The 26,060-nt window shown below is 40.8% G+C and overlaps 1 protein-coding gene across 1 annotated transcript in view; it reads left to right on the top strand.

The window, feature by feature from the left end:
* The window catches only part of nexmifb (neurite extension and migration factor b), a 50,787-nt gene that overhangs the window by 11,770 nt on the left and 12,957 nt on the right, over nt 1–26,060 (top strand). The window lies entirely within an intron of this gene.

Genomic DNA, 26,060 nt, shown 5'->3' with positions numbered 1-26,060 from the left:
ATGCTTGTTCTCTGTGTCGAGAATAATGTGCTGTTCTGACCCAGTTGTAAAAAAAAAAAACATTAAGACTTACACATCAGGCTTCTAAAAATGGCATTTCTCTCACTCTCTGCTTTGCACTCTGTCTCCATCTCTTCTCTCTCTCCCTCCCTCCCTCAATCTGTCTCTCTGCCTTCTTGGCTGTCATATCTCTTTATACTGTTTAGAAATGCTGTACATTGTGTTACAGGGTTGTGACTGATAGCCTGCCAATTTCAGCTGTGGCACATCAGAGAGGCTAACCCCCCACCCCCACCCCCTGCCAAACACAGAGAGACACATATTAAAGCCGTGACAGTGTGCTCCTTTTACTGCTCTCACTTATTCCATACAGGCTGATTAAGTGTTTCACAGGAAAGCTGGGTTTTTATTTATTATTGGTAAAGGCCACTGTGTTGTCAGTGGCCTTTACCAAACTGCAATATACAAGAGCATCTCGATGCAGGAAAACACAGAGACTCTCTCCTGGCATGGTTTGTGTGTTGTACATGTGCTGCAGCTTCACACGAGCAGTAGACAAGAATTATTGTTCTCTCTCATCAGAGATTCTGAGGCCATTTATATTTCCATCTGCGCAGCCTATCAATAAGCCTCTAAGCCGGGTTTCAAAAACTAATAACATCAATGACTTTAAAAGGGAAAACAAATATCAAAGGAAGGCGGAGTTTTAGCATCCAGAGATGGTGAGTGAATACTGAGATTTGGATTTCTACATGGTCTGAAGAGCAGAGTCAGGTTGTTGTTCTGTCCCATCTCTTCCTCGTTATTACCCCTTCAACACATGCAAACACATTGTACACACACTCTTTCTGTGACTGTTTTGTCTGCATTTTTCTTGTCTTGTCTCTGTGGCCGTTTTCCCTTGCCACTACCCCCTTCCCTCCACCCCACCTGCCCCTGTACTTTGGTTTTGCAGCCAAGTAAAGGAGTCGCCATTCTGAAGCAACGGGGATATAATTTGTGGCCCTGAGAACAAAGGGAAATCTTTACTATGAGAGTAATGGAATGGATTTTGTGATCTAAATGAAAATTGTCTTCATTTTAGACTGTCATTTATGAAGTAGTATTTAAAGATAAAAATAATAATGGTATATTTTGTGATGGATAAAATATATCTCTTTCTCAGGATCATGATTATTGGACTTAAAGAAGTAACTTAAAAAGAAATACATTTTACAGAAAAATCACTCGTGTGCATTAACTATTTATCGGCTGCTTATTATTTATAACTCTGTTGTGTCTTCGTCATTGTATTTTGGTGGGAAAAGTAGTGTTGTAGAAGTTGGCAAATTGCAGCCACTGCAATTTCAGGGCTAAAACACAGCTTTAAAAAGCGCCATGTGCAATCCATTATGGTCACGTATTGACTGGAAATTCCTCAAAGCCCTCGACAGACCTCCATGCTCACTTATTGAGCTGTTATCAGTGAGCTGCTTTTGTCTTGACTCAAGAGACTGTGGATGTATTAGCAGGACATTTATTATGCTAGAAGAAGGAATTGGGAAGCCAAAGATGCCGTGGATCGTTTTCCACCGAACACTTCCTCAACAAATACTTTTCATTACTTGTTTCAAACTGTGTACATTTTCTTATGGCTTTTTGACTTTTTCCACCTGTGACTATATACATGATGCCTAGATTGCATAGTCAACATGATGTTTTCTGCACTGGAAATTTTATTGTGGAAATAAAATTAAGAAACAATAGAAATTCTTTTAAAAATGTGCCTCCATTAGTTGAATGGATAAATCAGTTCCTTCTAACCTGATCTCCTGCATCCCAGATTCGAACTTGAAAATGCATCATTAAATCATCGCAAATATTTGAAAAAGAACATTTGCAATTTCCAAAGAAAGTGAAGAAGTGCTCTAATACCCATTTGAGTTTATTGCTTGTTGGCTTAATTATGGCTGAGTTGTTTTTCATTGAAGAGATGGAAAAGAAGTGTTTCCTGACCCTTAAGAACAACTGGACACACTGGAAAAAGATTTAAGCAGCAGCCAGTTCGTTCTTTGCCTTACAAACTTGCACAGGACATAGACAAGTAGCAGAAATGATTCTTTATACATTATTGATGGTGTGAGTTGTTAACTATGTTAGCTTATTTTACGGTAAACCATGTTCAATATTATTTTCTGCCACGAGATGCAGTTATTGCTAACATGTTAACATATACCTATTTTCACATCCAGTAGACATTGAAGCAACATTAGCATTCATGTGGAGAAATTCTGTTGAATATTCAGTCTCCTTTAGGCTGTTGTTTTGTCTCTTGGCCTTAACTTGCTAGATGCTTGACTTAGTTCACCTGCTAGTTGCTAACTATGTCTGCTGTCTGGTGCTGGGTAGGCAAAACAGGTTTTATCAGAGCTTTTTATCTTGAATACTCTGCCTACGCGGGTGGATCAGAGCAACTCTGGCTAAACCATGAAGTAAATGTGCGAGGGATAAAACCAAAACAATTAACCAAGAGTTAACTAACAGAGGCTAAACAAGTCAGCAGAGCTGCAGAGTTTGGTGATAATTCTCCTGATTACAGCACCATAAGTGACCCTTTAATATTAAAGATTGGGCTCATTCAGTGTTTGAAGATGTTGTGTTGCAGGGTCATTAGTGTTTACTTTATTTGCCAGGGACGGGGCCAGAGTTAGTCAGAAAGTCAAATATTTATCTGTAGTCCCCAAGCAGGCAATAGTTAAGGATAAAAGCATTAAAAATGCAATCGATAAAAGCAGAAAAATATATGAAAAATATGTAGATGCAAACAGAGCCTGCACTACAAGAGAGACAGCTCTTGATCGTGATAGATATAGCACCAAAGACATTTTGACTTGCCACCCATATCTTGATTGAAATACATTTTTGTGTTGTATATTTGAACTTTGGAGAGAGCCAGGCTAAGCTGTTTCTCTCTGCTTCCAGGACACATAAGTGTACCACATGTTCACGCATGTATGACACACCATAGGCGTTTTTATCAGGATGGGGGACAGTTATTTCGGCACGGAGCACACCTACCGACAATGACACATTGATTGTTTGACACACATACAGACAAATCAGTGTTAAATTCCGAAGCGTGGTGCATTGTTTATGCTTTTATATTGGGTTAGGTAATAATGAGTAGGACAGAACTTGTTAAAAGTCTATATTAGCACTGAAAACAAGTATAATATTATCATTATTATTTTAATAGTTGTGAAAACCTGGACAATTTGGTGTTTTACAGATTTTTGTTGGGACTAGGGACACCCAGCTTGAAAATGGGACAATCCTGGACCAACTAGGACGTCTAGTCAACGTATTCCAGTGTTGATACTAACTAAGCTAACCACATCCTGGATCCTTCTTGCTTAGTGCACAGACATGACAGTATATTGATCTTTTGATCTAACTCTCAGAAAAGAAAGTGAATGAGCATGTTTCCCAAAATTATTACTTTAAAGCATGTTTTAAGTCCATATACATATTTTATAATTTAAAATTAATTATATTGGTAACTAAAAACATTTAATCCAAAATAATCATGCAATGAAAAGTTTTAAAGTGAGTTATGTACGCTAGCTACACTGTTTGCAGTATATGTAGGATTTTATTAACATAGACCTAGCTTTTCCAGTCATATATTGTAGTTCTGTGACTCCTATATGGCAACTTTGCATGATTCAAAGTTCAAAAAAAAAATTTTCTATCTTAAACAGAATCTTCATGTAGGCCTTCATTTCAGCCTCTGTCTGAAACAAGCTGTAGATGCTCCTGTCTCTTTAAGGTCCCCCTCTCAATGCCCACTGTCTTCTGATTGACCTGAAGCATGTTATCAGGCTGCTGGTGTCCCTGAGTGGTACAGACAGAGTTGAGACAGAGAGTTGCTGTGCCATTGGTGTGCGGAGCAAGACCATATATGGAATACCGGCTCCGTCTAGCTCCGTATGTCGTAGAATGGAGCCATTGGTAGAAAAAGCAGTTCAAAACAGAGTGTTCAGAGCAGAAGGAAATCTGAGGTTTTTGCTCACAGGAATTTCTTTTAAATACGTTAATCTCATTATTTGAAGCTTTGGCCATCCAACATTGCAACATTGTAGATAAGTCATAAAATAATGATAAGCATAATAGGTCTCCTTCAAAAGTTGCAAAATCCCTAAATAGTAATTATGATAATGTACCTGTGACATTTTGACCTATGTTGAAAAGCAAAAAATGGATTCAAAACAAAACAAATAATTAATGGTATTGAACCACTTGTTAACGGAGTCGCCCTATACAGGGGATGTAATCGATGTTCGCTGTTCGAGCTGTTTTTTGTCCAAAAACAGCGTCCTTTGTGTCAACAGAGACTGTCTGGTGGGCCGCCATCTTGGTGAGGTCGGCTTCGTGGGTAACTTTTGTTTATGTTGTCAGGTTGAAGTAGAGAAGAAGAATTTGCTTTGGTGGAGGCGGTCTTTATCGGCCTCTGCTGGCGGCCTATAGGAACTACACAGACATGCAAGATGTCAATCGATTCGTCTCTTCAATACGAAGAGAAAGAGCCCTGTAGGATGTTTTGTTCTCAAGCTTTTGCCTGTAAAGCATGGGAGTGCTTTTGGTCATATATATTGACTGTTTATATCAATATTTCAATGTTTTGGAAGCTTTATGTTATTTGGAATGTGGTTGTATGGAGAGAAATAATGTTTTGAAGATAACTCCCAATAAACGTGAACATATAAACTGTAAATATGGCCAAAACATGGACATTTGCCTGGTATATTTTTGAGAGATTGTGCAATAACTGTTGTATATCAGTTTCTTTTCATGACATTTAGAGTTACAGTTGTATTCCAGGTGTATTAGAAGATATTCAGGTGCATTATAATCTTCCTTATGATGGTTTTGATGGTTTATTGCATTAAAATATCGCTTTTTTTTTACCAGGCGAGGATGAAAATATCATATTTTTCAGTATTTCAATGGTAAAATAAATATGTTAATGTACAGTGGATTTATATTCCTTGGCTTCTGACCTTTCAAAGGAGACCAGTATTATCTAGGCCTAATGGTTGAGGAGATATTACTACTACTATATTACTACTACTATTTATTTTGGGTATGTTATTTTAGGTGTTTTTCCTGGAAATAGGTGCCAGGGTCCATGTGCACAACCAATATGGCCCTCACAGATACGTTGTATTATTATGAGTTACTTTATGTTAACAAACTGATAATCACTTATTGAACCTAAATGAAATGCTAATCAGAAAAACACTGGATGATTTGTGTGGCTAGCTTCACTCCACAAAGCGGAGGGAGACTGTAATCAGTGTAGCAGCAGTAGCCGGTCCTGCATCACTCCTGCAGCCTCCTTCCCCCTTGACACTGGCTTTCACAAAGTTGATCGAGGCGTTGGGGGAAATGACCTCAGCTTCCTCTCTGGTAGCTGCTAGAGTCACAGTGTTAGTCATCTTTAATTCTCATCCATCAACACAGTTGTCAAGGGAAACAGAGCTTACAGCAACTTTACTGTCCTTTTGTCACAGGATTCTGCAGTGAGATGTTTTATAGCGTTGTTTATAACTAAACGAAAGCTACCCAGCTTTAAAGTACAAGCGCATATTTATTGCATTTCGCACTGACACACTGCCAGTCAGTGTTTAAAAAGCTTAGACAATTACATTAAGCCTGATACATAAATACAGTACAATTAATTCATGATATTAAATCCATTAGTAAGACAGCTGTGAATCATGTTTACGCCTCCAGTTTGCATTGTAGTGTGTAAAATGTCAGTTACCTGTTTTACTTGATTTTGGTGCAATCAGTGCTAGACACTAATTGCATTAGTGTCTAGCACTTGATACAGACACTGGCCCATCACACTGCAGTAGTAAAGAAATTCAATGTAGATTTTAGCTGTTGATGTTCCACACAAATCTCTCCATAAAATATATCACTTCTTGTCTGGGACCATTAATGAATTGGCTACAGTCAGACTGCTGTCTGCTGTTCGTCAACATTGACAGTCAACGTTGTTTCTTTTAAAAGCATGGCTACAATCATTCCCTAACCTTTAACACATGTTGATCTTTGTAGCATGGGGAGGAAGTGGTTCCCTAACCCTAATGATGACGCAAACCCTACCTCTTAATTTAACACAAATCGCGATCTTTCCCAAAACTTAACCAAGTTGTTTTTATGCCTAAATCTAACCAACCCTTAACTGCTGAGTTGTCACATTGTAAAACAGTGATTTGCAACGGTTTTTGACAAATGATGTTGTGCTGCTGATAGCAGAGCCAGATCAGAAAACACGTAGTTCAAGAGGACATGCCCAAAAGACGTATTTTGATATGATATATTTAATTTGTTAGACTCTTTTTATGTAACAGAAATGAGATAGGCTACTTGATATGTCACAAAGAAGCAGCTTGTTGTGTTGAATTTTAGGATTAAATATCCATTTATGGGATGAGGAAATGAGGAAATTATCCTTCCCGCTCATCTGTTTTAAACATCTTAAAAACCAATTGGGCAGAAAAATTCATTATGATTGAAAACAGGGCTGTTGACGAGTGACCGCAGAGTCGAGAATGTGTGTCAACACAATGTGTGTTAGCACCTTGAACAGCTTGACGTGACCAGTAAAAATACTGGGTATGAATGGAATGATATTCTGGTAAAAGAAAGTATTGTTTTGTGAATATTTATTGTTATGTTTGCGTATATTGTGCCATGGCAAATAAAAAATGAATCATCAGTTCCACTGTTGGTTAAAGCGAATTAAATTTACGTCAAACCAACGTGAAGTGTTTCGGGATCATTGCCGCTGCTGCATTGTCTTCTATTCATGAAGGCTGCAGAAGTACAGTGATGTTGTCATCCAGGGATGCTCAATATGTCCTCAGTTGTTGTTGTGTTTTGATATTAGACACTAATTTGTCACAGAAGTGGTCAGGAGATCAAGGCTGGTCACGTCCTTAAAGATCCTCTGTCCCAGCTGTCATTTTCTCCACATCTCTTTCACCATCTCTGAGCACGAGGAGAGAGGATGTGAAATAGGAGGATGCCCATGCATGCAGCCATTAATCACAGGCCCAGAGGTAGTAAACACTCTTTGATGGTCATTAGAAAACAGTTCTATTACAGAGGTTACTGTGTCTAGCGGTTAACCTTCTCCTCTTTGATGTATAGCAGCAGAGGAGTAGGAGGAGGGGGAGGAGGGGGAGGACCATGCTCACCTAGGCTGGAATGTCCCCCTTCAGCAGCTTTTGAATCTTTGTGCAATCATCGTGCAACCTTTTGTTTCCCTCTCCCAGTGCTCCTCCTGCTAAGCCCCCCCCCCCACCCCCCCCACCCCATCATCATCATTCCCATCCTCCCCCTTTTCTCCCTCCATCCCTCCCTGTCATCTGAAATGTGCCCTGCATAAGTGGAGGCAGCTGCTTAAGTGCTGAAAGAGGGAGGAGAAGGGGAGAGTGGAAGTGGAAGGAGGGAGGTAAGGGCCGAAGAGAGCGAAAGAGAGAGGGTCTGACTCACAGTTAGCTTTGCTTTCCCTCCCTGAATGCTGCAGCATCTACTCCTCCCATTGCACTCAAGGTCTCTCTCTCTTTCTCTTTTCTCTCTCTTTTGCACACACACATGCACTCATGTACACGCGCACACACAAACACACACACACATATTTTACTTGAGGTTTCTGGTTTGTTGAAAATTATTTTGTATTGTGCCGCCTTGGTGCATTATTGACTTGAGAGGCTTTATTGTCGTCTTGTTTTTTGTTATGAAATTTTAATGCGGACCCTCATAATTAGGGTTGCTGTATTTGATGCAGCTACCAGCCTTAAATTTTGCTGCTGTGCCTCGGTGTTGGTGGTGGTATACGCAGGGCTACTGATGCAATAGAAGAAATAACACACGGTTAGAATAGTGACAATTGTCTCTGTCAATAAAATGTCAGATGAAATGTTACTGGAGCTTAAGGGCAATTTGGCGAAGGTTTGTGCCTGTGTCTTTAGTGCTTTTGTGGAAGTGGGCTTCATAGCTAAGAGCACACTCCCCTGCAGTGGAATTACATAGTGGTGGTGACGCCAGCAAAAGCCCGGGGCTTTTATCAGCTGTCATTCACACAGGAGAAGCTGGATACAGACAGCAAGGCCACCACGACATGGCACAGGACAAAAGCCTAATACTGAGCTGTAATTGTCAGGAAAAACGGGCATCTAACAAGGTCAGAGAGGCGCTGTGGTGAAGCTGATGCACTGTTCCATAGACAAAACTGTACTGTAGCCTTGATTTGGATCAGCAAATGCATTTTCAAAGGATATACTGATAACATTGTCACACCTCTCACATCAGTTGATTGATTATGTGTGGGCTCATCTCAGATAAGAGCTGTGAATAAAACATTTAGGAAATTATATAATATTTTCTAAATAAAAATGTACATCCCAATCAACACAGCCATGTGTAAAATACAAAAAATACTTACCGTGCACTGTATTGAGAGGTACTTCAATAGCTTTTTTAATTTTTTTTGATCAGATACTTACTTATTTAATCAATACAACAATAGGAAATCAATCAGCAACAATTTTGATAATCAGTTCTAATTATTTAAGCAAAAATGCCAAAATGTCACTGGTTCAGCTTCTCATATGTAAATATTTGCTGGTTTTACCACTTTTATGTTGTTTATAATTATTTATGACGTTATTAGTGGCAATGAGATGGGAGGATTGTGTGGTTCAGGGCACCCTGCCTTTGTAGTTTTTGAGGAAAATAAAAAACAAAACTACAAACATCCACCTTTTGTTTTTGGACTGTTGGGATTTAGGAAACATTTTATAGAACTACTGATTAATAAATGAATCAGTAAAATAATAGTCTGGTTCATTGATAATGGAAATAATTGTTGGTTGAAGTCCTACAACATCTTTGTTTTGGGTGATAGCATTAACATCTGTATATTATTAAGTGTAATATTTATATCAGCTACTTTGTGGATGAGAATAATGTAATGCAGGAAAAAGATACAGGTTGTTACTCTGCTAAATCATAGGTTTACATTATTGGTTACATCAGCAGTACCATTGAGTTTAACTTAAACAGGTTTTCTGTTGCATTCCAGCAGAGTAAGGTAATGTCACATGTCAGGTGACGTTCCCAGATATGTGCAAATTGTTTTTTTATTGAAGAGCCAACTCAATCTGACTTTTACAGTCGATTTGTTTTCAAGGGTTTTCAATGATGTAATCCTCATCCATGAACTTGTTTTGAACCAAGAGGAAAAGAGGTGTTATTCTCCCCTCAAGAAATGTTGATCTTAGTCCAAAAATGTAATTTGCTGCAGTACTTTGCTGCAGTAGCCTGGAGGCTTAAGAAGCAAGCTTTTGACCAGAGAGTCTGAAAGCATGGTCGGGGAAAGTGTTTTGTGTTAGTCTCTCCTCCATCATAGCATTTTCACAGCGGTAATGAACATAAGCTCCACCTGCATTTGACCTCCCTGGTCATCACTATTCACAGGTCAGCAGCTGTTGTTCCATAAATACCAAAGTAAACCTGATAAGTTTAAAACCCTTTTAAATAAGATAATTGGAAATGTCAGCTTTAATTTCATTATAATAATATTAAAGTTTATCCTGCAAATTCAACCCTGTGTGGAGTAACTTTGTAGATTTAGAAAATTTGGTCACACATTGGGAGTGAGGGTCTAAGGACAGAGGGTGTTATTTGCTGCCTTTACAGACTGTAAAGCCCACTGAGGCAAATTTGTGATTTGTGATATTGGGCTATAAATATAAACTTGACTTCGAGGAGTTAATATAACAAATTAAAAATATGCAATCATCTAAAACAGTGTTGATATAGATTGATAAAAGCAGAATGTTTGGTTCAGGGGTTGAAATTCACCATCAATTCAGTATTAATCCTGTAGTAATCAGTCTGACTGTTTGACCAAATCAGTGCATCATTTTCTCTGTGGAAGTATTACATGCTGTATTGGTAGAAAACTGTCGTTAAACATCCAGTGAAACAATGTGAATGCTGTGTTGAAAGTTCATTTTCCTATGATGAATACATGCTAGTAACAACTTATGCTGCTTTATTAATGTTTTTAAATCCGGGGGTGATTTTAAATTGACATGCTAACATTAACAACATAACACTGATGACCTGAGATGATTAGGGTCAAGGTTTCTGAATTGGCAGCATTAAATTGAGACACATTCAAAGTCTGTGTGATTTTATTATGGATGTCTTTTCTCTCTTCGTTTTCTCATAAATATTCATGATGGAGGAGGGGGGCTTGAGGTCAGTGTGAGGTTCCTCTGTCAGAACACTTAGAAAGAAAATCCACAAAGCAGATGGAGAAAACTGTAAATATTCATTACTTTAAAAAATATATAATTTACATGCGAAGGACTGTGGCGTGCAGTCATACGCCTCTAAAGTTTCAGTTTTTAAAGGCCATACAGGATGCTCAAGCAAGAATGAATAAACTGAAACCAGTTTTTCCCTCCCAACAACTCAGAAACGTGAACACAAACATACAAGTACATACAAACTCTATATAGTTGTGTGTGGCTCAAATATAAGATCAATATTAGGGTGCAGGGGCGCAACAGGATAATAGTTAGATAGGAATGAATTATCAGCAGAGAAGCTTCAATAATGACCAATCAAATCAGTTCCTCTCATTTAATTCAAAAGCAGGCGATAGTTTCCTGATGAGAGTCCAAGTTCTTCTCCTATGAGAAAAAGGAAGAATATACACCCTAAATATGCTTCAAAGGACAGATGATGTTCCTTTCCTGCCTTCATGATGTACACTAAGCTTTTTGGAAAAGAGATCGATGCCTTTGCAGTTTTCTGTCTGTAGTTTTTGAAAATGATTAATAAGCAGTCTGCATGCAGTTAGTCATATCAGAATATTCTGTATGTGTTTGTTAGTGTATTTGGATCCCCATTAGATGCTGGATAACACCAGTCAGGCTTCCTGGGGTTAATATAAAAATATACGTAGTGAAAAAATAAATCAACACCACAATTACATAATTACAGTGGCAATACAACACATATCCTGTGTGAAAGCAACTGCCTTGTTTTACTGTAGCCGTTAACATGATTGCGTTTATGCCATTCCCATAACAATCCAATTTTCACGTAAAGATATTATGTTTGTAGTTTTGTGTTTGAGAAAAATTGACATTGACAACTGACATTTTTTGTGACACCTCAAATACTTCTAGTGATTTGCACAGTATGAACTTGTGGAATAACTTAACGCTCTGGTGTGCAGAAAAGTGCATAGATTTGTGTTTTCTTTTCCCCCCAATGAGATCGGTATGGTTGCACAATGCTTTAGAAATGTGAAGCCCATTCCTTGAATTAGAGATTTTGCAATGCACACACCGGTCCTGCTGGCCTTCATACATCCTGGTCTGGTGAGGTCAGGTCATTCCACCAGCAGTGGAATGACCTGACCTCACCAGACTCGACCATAAATAGCATCCATAGTAATTTTTCTAAGTGTGTGTATACAATTAAAGATGAAGGCCCAACATACATAAACTGTATTTATGTGATTCTGGAGAGGCTTGCATGTGTGCCTCTCCCAATGAATGCCATGAAAATTGCTGTTTAGCCTTGTGTGTTATCAATAGTAAAATAACAGAGAAATTTATGCTGAACAGGAACTAATACTGCATGACTTTAGCACAGTAGCAGATGCTCTAAAATTTCCTTACAGCTGAAGCTAACTGGTCAGAGCTCTTTATGAAGAAGCCCTTCAGAACTGACTTGCTGTTTTCTAGTTGGCGCTGATCTGTGTGGTTATCAGTCAGTAAGTAGTGAGGCTGATTGGAGCAGCTGGCATGCTAACACTGTTTGAATGCTTCTGGATAAACTCTTTTTTCTTTCTTAGCAACTAGTGATCATGCTTGTTTGGGGCTCTGCTTTTCTTGTGTCAGATTTTGTGTGGCACTCACTAATACACAACACAAGCCTACTCACTGACACGCCCCTTCTAAACACAACTTCATCCACGTTGTAACAGACTCACGCCCAGTTTACACTCAAATGTAATTTGTCAGTTTTGATTATAATCACATGTTGCAGTATTAGGATGCCTTAGCTAGAGTTATAAAGCCACATGGTTCTGCGAACTGCCTTCTTCACAGTAGAATACAACAGTTACCTGCCATTCATACCATCTGGGACTGGTGTGTCAAATCAGGGCAATCATCTTGAGAGGCCAAGCCAACAAAAACATGTCCACATATCAAGAAGATAAGAGGCACAAAAAGGATAGAAGACATTGCATTCAAATTAGGGAAAGAATCCACAAAATACACATCTATATCTACATATTCAATATTTAAGGTCAAATAAATTCACAAATAAAATACTTTTTGTGGATTCCTTCCCTAATTTAAATGTGAGATGTTTTCTATTTTGTCTTTTAGCCCACATTTTTCTAGTTTGTACTTGTTGCTTCCTTATACGTGGACATGTTTGTTTCAGGCCTTCCTTAGACTGGCCTCTCAAGTTGATCGCCCTGATTTGAAACACCTGTTTAGTCAGTTTAAATTCCAGTCAGGTAGCTGTTTCTCTTTCTCTTTCAGTTCAAGTAAATAATTGCATCGGGGTAATGAGTTTGCAGCCTTTCCTTTCTCTTCTTTTTTGAGGAAATAATGGGAGGTATATAAAGGAAATTAACTAAGTCAGACTGCTTGACATATTTAATTTGAAAAAACTCGCAGACAGCAGTGTTTGTACACGCGCATAAGACATATTTACAGTGTAAAGAAGTTCCTTTTGTCACTGCACAGTACATTACTATCAATTTGACAGCCCGACAAAAGTTTTTGTGTTTTCACAACCTCCAGTACTTGAAGAATATATCTAAATATTAAGACGGTCTATATTTGCATGCACATTATAACTCAAATAAAGAGAAAATCAAGAAGTCTCAGTAATACAGTAACTACTTTTCACCCGTAACCTGAATTTGCATCATTTTAGTTTTAGTGGCTTGTCGTGGCCTGCAGAAAGCATCTTAGTAGCGCCACAAATGAAAAGAAGGAAAACAGAGGATCATTGTTGTTTATTGTTTTTGTGTGGATGATTTTTTTGCTGTCACTCACAATCCTCCAATACCTACGCCAATTTTCATGTGTAGAGTTACACTTCTCTACAATCATGTGCAGCACATACACAGAGGTAAGCCTGAGCTCAAAATGTTAAACAGTAATTCACACGTAATCCAGGTTAATCGGGTTTCTTCTACTTTAACTTGACTAACGTGAGCCTGGATGTTTACATGACAGTTGCAGTAATTGTAGTATCACCTTAATGTGAACATAATGATAGTGATAATGGAAGGAGGCTAAGGAGGAGCAATTACCCACTGCCCTACATTTGAACATAAGAAATAACGGCAGGAAAAACAGAAATATGTTGAGCCAGCTGGAAATGTACTCTGAAGGGCTAATGACAAATAACGTTGCTGGGAGGACAAATGTGAGCCTTCTTGAATTTGTCAACCCTCTGTGTGTTTTTTTAAGGCCTCATCAACAACAGTATCGTTCTGTTGGAGGAACTGGGATATGAGAATCTATCTGTGCTGCTGCTGAGCGTCTCTGAATGGCTGCCCTGGGCATTGAGCAGAACAAGGCACAGAGTGAGCTGAAGCAAGCAGCTCCGGAGAAACAGCAACACACTGTTATTCAGCCCTTGGCCTGTGCTCCAGAACATTGTGTGTACATCTGTAATCTTACCTACCCCCTGGGCTCACAGAGAACCCCCCTCCCCCACCACCACCACCCATCTCTCTCTCTCTTCCTCTACCATCACAACCATGTTCTCTCTGCCTCTCATTCGCTCTCAGCTCTCATGTCCACACTCTTTCTCTCCTTCTCACTCAGTCGCTCTCATCATCACGTCACTCCCTTTTTCTCTTACACAAAGATTATAGTCAAGCAAATACACCCACACACCTTCTCACTTTGACACCCATACACAAACACACCAAGGGCCTTGAAGATACACCCATGTGTGAAGATCGCAAGATCTTAATGTGTCAGAGCCACTACAGCCTGCTCAATTTTTCTATTAATTGCTACGAAACAGTGACGTAAAGAAAAATCTCTTAATTTGGGGTCATCCGTGGCAACACTTACACATATATTTATGTGTGTTGTTTTTAGCTGAAATTGAACTGGAGCTGCGAGTGTTTAAATATACATGAAGGAGAGGGCTACATGAATGCGATCCTGTCCTGGATGGTGAGCAGTTATGAGCTGTGTCAGGTGTCGGCGCTTTCGACTGCTCTGTGCAGGGCTTTCATCAGCCTCTGCCTCTGTCACTGAGACATTCCCCTCTCCCTCCCTGCTCCCAGCTCCACTTCACACACTGCAATAAGGCATTCATACTCTCTCTCCGGTGCCTCGGCGGTTTTGCCGCACCACTACATTGCAGTCCAAGTGTAAAAGCCTGCTGTTGTGTCAGTATACGGCTCTTTGATGTGCACTGATGTTATTTTACTCCATATATTAACCACTTACATTTCAAGGATGGAGGGCATTCTTTCAAAGCATACTTTTTTCTTATTGTCTTTTAGTCCTTTTTCTTTTCATCGACAATTCAGCTGCACAAGGTGATCGACTTGTAGCAACAAGGATGCCTTGTGCATTGACATTATATGAATTTGCGTGATGTATTGTTAGCATGTGTTGGTTAATATGTATTGCTGTTTCCTCGCAGATTAGATGCGGCTGTCATGCACTGGGTTGAAGATATCATGCGATCACGCTGCTGCCTGCACTTAAATAAGTCTTTATTATTGTCATTGCATTACCAATTAGTCATCATTTGACGCAATTATTGTTTTTTATTTCACATATATCATGTGTACTGTTAACTATTTTTCTGGTTTCAGGGTTTATGTGTTTATTTCTAATGGGAGGCATTATAAAACACGTCTTTTAAGCTCACACAGAGTTCAAAACAACAGGGATGTATTTTTCTCTTGCGTCTTTTTTCTTTTCTCAGACAGCAGCAGCTTTCACAATTGAATTTGAATGCCATGCTTTTAGCGCCAGGGTTGTTTGATTATCCACAGACAGGGAGCTGTGCTGGATTCCATTCCTTTCATCATGCTCTAACCAGTGTGAGCTGGCTCCCCTGTCGTATTTTATGAGAGGTGATTTTAGTGCCTCTCCTTTATGCAGATGATTTTGGCTGCCTCTCCCCAGTCTAGTCTTCAAGAGGTGGATATTGGTTTTGACAAGAGAGCTAACCCTGCTACCTTCGCTCTCACAAGGCTGTCTTCCTGACTGCTTCACCAGACTGGGTATTCTGGGCCGTATACTAATGAGAATTGCACGTAGTAGAAAGGAGAATGCCGGATGCATCTACAGGTGTTTTAAGAATTAGATTCAGTGACAGGAACATTACACCAGTCTGGAAACCTCATTGACCCTTTGCACTCCCACAGGTACAGAGTGACTTCATATACTGCTACTGAGCCATATATTAGCTATATATTCCCAGTTAATAGCCACATCAGATGACAGGGGTCCACATGTGCAATGTATTCATCCAAAGATGGATTACAGGTTGGCACAGAGCCTCTCTGTGGGATCATGCTCTGTCAATTACAGGATTTTTCCCCCTTCCACTGATAAGTGTTCATGCTTGCTTTGCCTACTGCCACTGAATGTGTGCACATTGACTATGCAGGGCTCGCTCCTTTTAGATATAGCTTGTCGTAAGCTGCACAGCTCCTTCATGTCTCCACACAGGTGGCACTGACGGTAGGGCGTCATTTTAGTGAATGGGGATAATGAGCAATGTTAATGGGGTATTTCTGGTCCAGGTTCAACTCTGCAAAGCCTCAGCATGCACAAAGCCACATAGACAAGCTCTTACAACAGAGCACAGAAATGTACTGCAGAATATAAAGTTGCTTTTGCTTTCATGCTCCCCCTACTTCAGACTGCACTGTTGAAGAAGAAGTCACTGCATTCGCACAGGAGGGTGATCATGTTTCTGTGTTGATGCAGGAGCTTGAACTAGAAGTCAGTCATACAGGGTCTGATAATCATGTCCCTCTCTTTCACTCTCCCTCTTTCCTGTTTCACTAACTAAGAGGGCTTTGCATGATTGCCTGGATGAGTGTTTCCCCTCAACGCTGCATTGCTATTGTCCACTTGTCCCTCCTTCATCTATGTAATTGTATGCATGAAGTTTCAACTGTAAATCCCAGCTGTTGGCAGGTTGTCTGCTCCTGCAGTGCTGGGTATTCTGGTAAGACATTAGTGGAGGGCTATTGGTTTTTCTTAAGCTGGCAAACATCGTGAAAGATAACACAAAGAGGAGCTAGGTAGGTCAGGGTTTTATTTCCTGCCTCTCCAGTCAAAAAGATTGGGAAAAAAGCAGGTGGCATTTGTCTCTCCTCTCTCCACGCTGAAACAGAGTAGCTGTGTGGAATAAAGGAGATGCTTCTCTCTCTATCACACTCCATCAGCATTATTTACCAGACCTGCCAGTTGCTTTGTACAGCACCTCTCCCTGCCAAGTAGGCGACTGGCGTACGACCAGGGGCTAGTGACAACAAGCTACAGTGGAAAGCAAGGAGAGCTGTATGGACGAGCCAAGTCTATTCATTCCCTTAGGCCGCTGAGTGAAGCACAGAAACTCTATCTGCTCTCACTGAGGAGAACATAGAGCTTTATGCTAGAAATGATTATAAACCTGGCCTATCTTTTTGAATCAAAGTACAAATAGGTTTATAATGGCTGTGAGTAACATATGTGTTAAACCTGAGCTGAAGTTAAAAGGCTAGGAATAACTGCGAGGCTCTGAGCGTTTTATGCATACTCTAGTTATGTATGAACTGTAGTGGAGGTGAATCACACGTGTCAGAGAAGCTCTAATAAATGCATGTTTCGTTTGTCATCCCCAGCCTCGCTCCAATCAGCCCTCCTCACAGAACCTATGGAAACATCAGCACTCGGGGCTTGGAAACAGAAAAGTGATTTTTTTCCACTGTGTGTCACAGATGGTGGGAAAGCCTTTGTAATGCTAATATAATATCACACTGTGTCGGCCTAGCACTGCAGTTCGCTCTGTGTGCCAAGCAGCCTGGCTGTGGAGTGATTTACCAGTATGGAGAGAAAAAGACCTCCCTCGGTTTACACTGAAAGGCTGCGTGGTTGGCGGGTCCTGCCGCTCGGCCTGCTGTGACTGGGCCCGCCTTTACTTTATTGATTCCGTGGTCCGTCCAGTGCTGTGTACTGTTAATTAACTCTGTCTCCAAGTGTTTGTCACATTGTGTGTGCTTATTAAAAAGCATATTACTAAGAGGGACTAGGCATTAAAAACCGCATGAAGGATATAGTAGGTGATTTTCACAAACCAAGGCGAAGGAGCTGAGTGCTTAGGCCAGTTAATTTAGAAAAAAACATCTTCTAATTTAAAATAAGATTTCTTTAAGCCAGTGTTTACAGTAAAAGACAGCTCACTGTCTAAAATTGTGCCTCTTACTACCAATGCTATGCCACCTCCCAACAAATGAGCCAATGGCAGGCCACTTCCTCCAGTGTTAACCAATGACTTTGTGCCTTCTTCCATGGCAGCGAGTCAGCTGAGAGAGAGGAGGAGAGAGGGACATTGATGTCTTTCTCTAGCAGCGCCACGTCACATTGTTGTCTATTCGATTTCCAGCCCTCGTCCCTGGTATTTGAATCACAAGAGGGAGCGTTTTATATCCTTGCTGGGAGAAGAAGGGTGATCTTGTCTGTCTGAAAGAGCATGCTGGATTAAGGGGGTTATTTCCCCAGAGGGGGGGATATGAGAGTGAGTGTCACTCAGACAGCGCTCACTCTCACACAGCCTCTGCCTCTGCATGTTGCCAGGGAGCCCCGGCTTCGACTTCTTCCCCTCTCCTCCCCTTCCTCTCCTTCATCCTTTTCACTTTCTCTCCAACTCCTCTTCCTCTGTCTCCTACACATCCACTTCCTAGTTGTCGCTACTATGTTGTCACGCTTCCTTCCTGCTTCCCTTGCTGGCTCACTGCTGCCTTACAGGGAATGGAGAATTGCGTGGTTTGGAGGGTGGTTGTTATTCCAATCACACATCTGATGCAGCGAGGGTCCAGTAAAGTACAGAATAATTGGCAGATTCCAGCAGCTACAGACAGCCATTGTACTCCAGTGTGAGTGTGTGTAGCTGTGATGAGAGGGGGCTGCTGTAGGTGCAGCATTCAGAGGTCATTTCATTAATTACTAGCTCTTGTGTTACGTGCGTGTTCTCACATTCTGTTCATCAGTCTGTGTAGTGATGACATGTGCGTGCTGGCAAAAAAAGAGGAAATAACAACCAAAGGACAAATGACCACTGCTGTAAACCTTAAACCCACATTTCCACTGTTTTGTTAAAACCAGCCGATAACATATTGGGTAGTGGTTGCAGTTTTGTGTCTGTTAGTTATCTCGCTCAATATTTAGCCCACCTCTGTGTCATAACTCACTAATAGTATTCGTGTCTGTGTTGTAAATGTGATAGTGATTTTTCAGAGAGCAGAGCAATGGTGCAAGTGGAGCAGATGTTTGGTAAACACACACACCTAATTAACTGAGAGTCATCCTGGGTCAGAGGGCAGAGGTCATAGGTCATAGATCATAAGCGCTCATCCTTCTTAGAGTGACTGACTGATGGGACTTGATACACATCAATGGAGCCAAGCAGGGAAGCTAATAAAACATGTGTGGTATAGGGCAGTGCTATCTGTTGGCAAATGCATTCACCCGCAGACTTAATGCAACATGTCTACACAGGTGCACTGCTCTATTGATTAGCCATTGATGGCAGCTGTAGCCAACACTGATACTGAGTGTGATTTTCCTTTTACCATCTCCGCTGCAGACAGGTCTGTACTTGTGGAGGTTGAATTAAAAGAGTTACAGTATAACTCTGTGTCGCTACGTGTTTTTTTCCCCCTTTCTCAGCTATGATTGGCTGCCACGGAGGCCAGCACCATAGCGACCATCATCACTTCTTGTTCTGATGCCCTTTCCCTGTGATTCAGCCCTACCTTTAAGGCCTTCTCATTATGAGAGACTCTAACTTTTAAGTTCTTACATGAACAGATGTGTACGGCATGCACACGCACATACAGTATATAGACACAATGTCGAACACAAGCACACACAGATCACTACACAAACACACTTCTGCAGTCAGACCTCTATGTGTCTAATACATAGCCAGATCCAAATGCTGCCCATGTTCATTTATAGTAAAGAGCACAGACACATGCACATACACACATAGGCTTACTTGTGAAGAAAAGAAAAGCAGTGGCCCTGAAAATTGCATAAATGTCAATTATTGTGGAGCTTATGTGAGAAAGGTAGAACAAAGTGGTGGTAATAAAAAATATTGATCACTTCAACCCATAATGTGGCTGACAGGCATTGTTGTGGTAGAAACAGACATTGACAGAGTGCCTTTTCCAGGCATGTAAACCTGCAGGACATTATGTCACTGTATTAGCACTGATCGCTGCGGTGTAATGGCCCCCTATCCCCCCAGCCAGATTTGGATTCAGCAAAGCAAATGAAGCATAGCTCTAATAAATGCACCTGTTGGAAATATGATAATTGCATCTCTGATGGCTGACCTTTTTACGCTGTTGCACTAAAGATCATTTGATGCATGCCATGCAAATGTGTGTGTGGCTTTGTTTGGATCAGTCAGGAGTTCGAAGTGTTGGTCATGATTAGTAGTTTTGGCTCTGTGTTTCTGGGCGATGGATGCATCTTCTGTATTTATCAGCAGTTACTCATACATCAGCATGTTTTTAACTGTGCTGAGTGGGAGTCCTGTGTATATAATGAGTGTGTACGGGAATATGTGTGAATGTGTGTGTGTGTGTGTGTGTGTGTGTGTGTGTGTGTGTGTGTGTGTGTGTCAACTTGTATGCAGAGCCTCATTAAATACGCAATCGTTTCATAAGACTGACCCTTCAAGAGCAGTGGGTGGACCAAATATAGATTTGCTCAAATGAGCAAACGAATTTGTAATCGGAAAGTTTATGGTGTTTTACTGCGTGTGTGTGTGTGTGTGTGTGTGTGTGTGTGTGTTTGGTGTGTAGTACATACACATGTAAAAATTTACAGTGGATTTTCAATTTCTGTGATCGAATAATTTAGCTTTACATGCCTTAAGCAGTATTCCTCTGTACTGTACTGTGTGGGGCTTGTTACAGCAACCTCAGGCTAGTCAAGATGTGTTTTTGTTATTGTCATCACATTTACTGGGTGTCGGCGTGCACTTTTGTGTGCCACAAGAAGACTGTACATGGGAGCAGGATATATCCATATGTTAGTGAGGATGCCATTGCTTCTGTCTCATTAGCAACAGTTCTGAGGCCTGGAGCTGCTTCTTGTGCTCCATTGGGACAGCTGATGAGGCCTGACTATGTGACCTTTAACAACCTAATCAACTTTTAACACCTCGCCTACTGCCTGCCTTATTGCCGTCCTTCTCTCTGCCATTCACCGGCAGGGCCACATCGCCATTTAGACCCCATTACTTTTTTTTTGTTTTAAGCAAGAGCCTTGTTTTTACTGATCATCTGTATGAATGAAGCGGCATTGTAAACACATGGACCAGCAGTCTCTGGCGGCATTCAGTAATGTATCGGCTGTCTCTCTCCTCACTCTTGACCAAACTCTGCTTGTTTCTCTCCTCTCCTTATCTCTCTGTCCTCACTGTTGAAGAGCTCAGGTTGTGCAAAAGATAAACAGAGAAAGAGACATAGTAATCAGTTAATATTATAACTGATAACATATGTATAATAATATTAATATAATATATTAATATTGTGTCTGCGTGAATGTAAAGTAAGACTTTAGATAACTAATTTGACAATACATGTATCCAGCATCTCCTTCCATTGGAAAGGATATATTTCACCAGGCCTAGGTAGAACACCTTCTTCCATCTGAACAGCAGCAGCAACTGACTGTGCGTGGATTAAAGCTGGGGTAGGCAGAAGCATTTTTAGTAATAATTGCTGAAATTCTCTTTACATCCCGACAGCAATCAATAAATCAAATGCTCTGCCACAAACAAGACAAATCTGGTGGCTGTTCTCTAATAAGTACAGCCAATAATTTAATAATAATAATTCATTAATTCAGTTCGAATGAAATCGATACTTTCAAAATGTAGCTGTCTCTTACTAGTTTCTGAAACGTCACCTACCCCAGCTTTAAATATATACAGTAGTATATACTCCGGGGGCATCATTTCAAAATTACTTCAATCATTTAAAATGTATTTTCTCATGTTTAAAGCAAACACTATCTCACTTTTTATCCGTTTTATATTTAATAGCCAACACAGAGAGATCTGAGTTGGAGGATTGACCTGTAATCCTCCATCAAATTACAATGACACAAAAACAAGAACACCTTTAATATACCTATGATGCAATCTAATGCAATAAAAAAATCCCCGACAGGTTGAACTTAACATCTTAAGGCCTTCCTCAGTGGATGGAGTTGCTCAGCTGTCATGGAGATTCTAGTTTTTCTCACGTGACCTAAGTGTGAAATTGCCAAAGATGTCTTTAAAGCAAATGACGCAAGAGAATTATAAGAAATTTTGCTTTGATAGCATTACTGAAATTAGAGTACAAACTGTATTTACGAACAGAATTGTGTACTATGCATGACACAGTGCAAATATTATTAGTCAGTTAATGATAATAACAGTTAATGCCAAAAAACAAAAACATTGACTTGACTTCTACAAAACGGTGGGAAATGATTCCATTAAATTGAGAACATCTGAGCTAAAAGATAAATGACTGCACATGAGAGAGTTAAAATCCACTCATCTCTAAAGCCACATACTGAGCTAGGATTAAATACTGCCAGAAGTGTCAGTCATACTCTGTATCTCAGCAGAACTATGATCTTAATTAAGACCAAAATGCTAATTGACCGTACAGTTGCCTGAAAAAAAAATGGATTCTGACATACATTCATAGGCATGCTGAGGCAGACTGAGGTGTTAGAGGTAACAGTGGTTACAATTGTCTATATCTGGCTCTGCAGGTTGTGCTGTGTTGATAAAGATCCAGCTCCATAATCCCGATTCATAGTGAATCTCTACCTATCAGATGCTTCCTGGGCTCTTCAGCAGCCTGTGATTGACGATGATTATCTCAAGCGGATACCATATCTCTGCCATCACCGTGGCCATGTCAGAGATTTTAGGTGGATGTTTGATCAAATACAGCACCAAACAGCTGACAGAGAAAACACACAGTAGCAGAAGCACACGTAGAAGGCGCCATTGAATTAAGATATACAGATAAGGATTTTTTTCTCCCTCTGTTCGAGTGTCAGAGACAAAATTGAGATTTGTGTTTAGCTGCGGCACAAATATTACCTGACAAGCAATCTTTATGGCAGAGTCAGGCACTCAGAGCTTTGTGTGGAGATATGGTTAAAACAAAAGCATGTTAAACATATTTACATTTAACGCATCTATAATCAATATTTTTAATATTGGATGACTACATGTAATGCGAAAGGGGTCACTTGCAGTGATGAACCAACATAGAACTATCAACCGACTCTGTGGAGCTTTAAGCACCTTTAACTTTCATGGCCTGCACCTTCACTGTTTTGGTTCACTCTTACAGCAAATAAAAGCTCTCACAAACTCACGTACGCCAACTGCTCTGCACAGCAGACAGACAAAATTCGCGTCTAGCTGGTGAACATAGTGTAGCATTTAGCAGCTAAAGAGCCAATTATTTCCCTCAGGAGTTGGTTGAGAGCAAAACTGAACTAAAAGGAGTGAATATTGGACTAAATTCGTCACAATGCTACAAACACAACTCCAAATGAACGTCCATGTCTGCTGGATGTGTAAAATAGCAACTGTTTGCTAACATGTCAGTCTTACGGCTTGTTACACTGCCCCCAAGTGGCAAAAAAAAAACAACAGTTACTACAAGTTTGGTCTGATGTTTGTCTGATTATTTCATGTAATTCAGATGTATACCTTACTGTAATATACAGTATACTACAATGGAAACCCCTTATTAATATTTTGCTATTGATTTCAGCTATACCAACCAGCTCTAATTACAAACAATGCAAACTTGCTTGTTACTTCCACTTGTGCAGGTAAAGAACATATGAGTACATTGGTAGTCAGCCAGCTATAGACTGTGCTTTGTGCGATATGATCAAGTGAAACATTTTACCAGACGTGAGTTGATGCAAAGTGTTTGATTTGTCAGCCATTGACTGTGCTGTTTCTTTGAGGTTGTCTCTCAGCGCCCTCAGAGGAGGAGAGCTCTGACATACCATTCGTGAGGAGGCCAGCTGACCTTCGACAGAACAATGCTCATGTTTGTGAGCAAGACACAGAAAGAAACGGAGGGAGAGAACCAGAGACTTATTGCTTCTTCTGGAACATAGAAGGACCAGAATACATAGCGTACACAACACACACAAGCGGGACTACAAGGAGAAATATGCGGTCCACCCATCAGTTAACAAGAGAATGTCAACAATGTCTGATTGACAGGGATAGAGAAACAAATGAAGTGGCATGATGGAGTATATAGCACTGTTGCCAGTTAGCAAGACAGCAGAGGCCTCTCTGTGTGGAGTTTACATGTTCCCCCTCAGGCAGAGGACCCTTAGGTAGATCTTAGATCTGTAGCTTGTCTTGTTGGAGAATGTTTGCCCTCTTCACAAATAGTAGGACAGGTTCAATTCTTGAGGTCATGGAAAAAATTAACTCTATATTTCTCTACTTCAGGTAAAAGCAGCACAGAGCCTCACTACCATTGGCAATGTAGTTCTGAGTGAATGTTTCTTCTAAGATTTAGAAGTTTAAGATGAACAACAAGTCCCTACCTGCTAATGTAAATACAGTGTGTTATTTTTGAAATGTATTCTATGTATTTTTTGTATCTGTGCCTTTATCAGATGTGTGTTCCTCTATACTCCTACCACGTATTACTGCAAGCTAACAAGCTCAAGAGTATTACCATGAGTTGCGTGTGAGGCAGGTTACTCAGCCTGTCTGCAGCCAACCAGTGAACCTGTTCTGAAACTGTATACCTGTGCTGAAAAGAGGAGTCGCCATTTCAGTACTGTCTGTTTGGATCAGTGTTCCCTGTGGCGCTATGCCCTCTTTAAGAGCTCCTCTGTTGGGGATCTATTCCTTGGCCCCTGACTGTTTCTCTCTGTTGACACAATGGCCCCTTTGTACCTACATATACTGCTGCTGTGGGATCTTGCTTCGTTTTTTCGGCAATTATACACAATCCCAGTACAGCCATCCCTCTTGTTCCTGCTTCATTGGAGAGAAATGCAATCAAATAGAGGAGAAATGCAGTGAAACGCGGATTGAGGTAGAGGCTTGCAGGAATTAGATTGTGGTGCTGATACGTTCCATATAGAGCAAGTAAACATGTTCTTATCTTGTTATCCAGCTTGCACATTAACACATGGTGTGTGGAGGACGTGGAGGAAGGCTTAACAGGATAAATCAAATCCTAATCATTCTGTTTGGCTTTTCCCACTCTCTGCTCTTTGTCTCTATTTCTGTTTCTCATCGTGCAAAGAACCCTGGCGCACACGCGAGAACAATGTAGGGGTCAGAAGCACTAACCATTTTCCTACACCTGCTGAATGCTCCAGAAATGAGTGCACAGTGATTACGTGCCCTAATGTGTGGTGTTTAAAGAGCAGTTTCCTGCAGCAGAGTTAAATGATGGTGCCCTCTGTGAAGTATTAATGATGTGGATGGATGAATCAGGTCGGCGCAAACCTGTTGACGGCAGCCGCGGAGCTCTCTTAAAGCGGCACCCAGACATCAGGCTTAACCGCTTGGCAAATTGGACATGCTTGTTGGCTGTTGCTCCAATTTATGTGCACTCTGTATTGCAGTTAGTCCATCTTCATTATTGAAATGGCCTCTCGTCAGGTCTTGACAGAGTGGTGGAGATGGTGAAGGGAGCGAGAGGGGGAACATGCAGGAGAATCATGAATAATGTGGAAAATAAACACATTTGAGGCATTGGAGCCGACTGGCAGGAGGGGTGTTGGGAGGGTTGTGAAATGCCCAGCTTTCGTTTCTCTCTCTCTTCGTGTGATTGTATGTGCAGCTTCTGCCAGTGGATGCTGATGCTGTGGATCCTCAGCCTTGGGGCTTTGTCTAACACACATGCAATTGGGCATAAATACACATGCACACATGTGCGCAGGAACCCTGCTACACATCCACAAGTAGCTCTAGGCGCTGAGCTCCGGCAGGACCTCTGCAGCCTGACCAGCATCGCAGCTGTTTGTTTTGTCACTGCCACTCTGGAGACACACTGCTCGGTGGCCACAGCCTATGTCTAATAGGGGGCTGCTGTGACTCCACTTTTTCCCCGGGATTGTTGTATTGATAAGTCTGGGCTTAGTTCATCTGGGTCAGCCAGTTCAGGAGGGGATAGCCAATTCCAATTCAAGCTTTGTTGAAGGGGATGTTTTTATTGCTAGATGTAGAATTTCAATTTCTCAGTGTGCCGAATTGATACAAGATAACCTGAAAAACATCTCTTAGCTCTGTAAATGCCATGTGCACTTAAGCCTCTGCTTTAGGAGTAATAGCGCTCCTCTGTGAAGAGAAGAACAGGGGTCTGGCTGGGTCTACCTACAGGGTCCTTGTACCTGCTGCACACATGAGCAGATGTGATGGCTCATGAGATAATTACCCACTGAGCCGATGTGTATGCAACTGTAAGCTTAAGCAGGGGTTCCCTTCAGGTAGCTCTCCTGCTCAGGTCAGTGAGCAGCTAATGACATTTAGAAGCAATAGGATGAAAGAGATGGCAGTTGTTTGTAGTCAGCCGCACATCACCTTTGTCTTATTGTGTGCCGTCTGTCTTAATCTCCTAGCCACCCTTTTCACACCACAAGGAGATCATGTTATTAGATCCCTTCCCCTGGCTCATTTGT

Source organism: Micropterus salmoides, unplaced genomic scaffold (assembly GCF_014851395.1).
Source record: "Micropterus salmoides isolate LMB-PRFRI ecotype aquatic unplaced genomic scaffold, ASM1485139v1 Ms_hic_scaffold_5, whole genome shotgun sequence".
NCBI lineage: Eukaryota > Metazoa > Chordata > Actinopteri > Centrarchiformes > Centrarchidae > Micropterus > Micropterus salmoides.
Note: the sequence above shows the minus strand (reverse complement) of the source record. Positions and strands in the feature narration are given on the sequence as shown.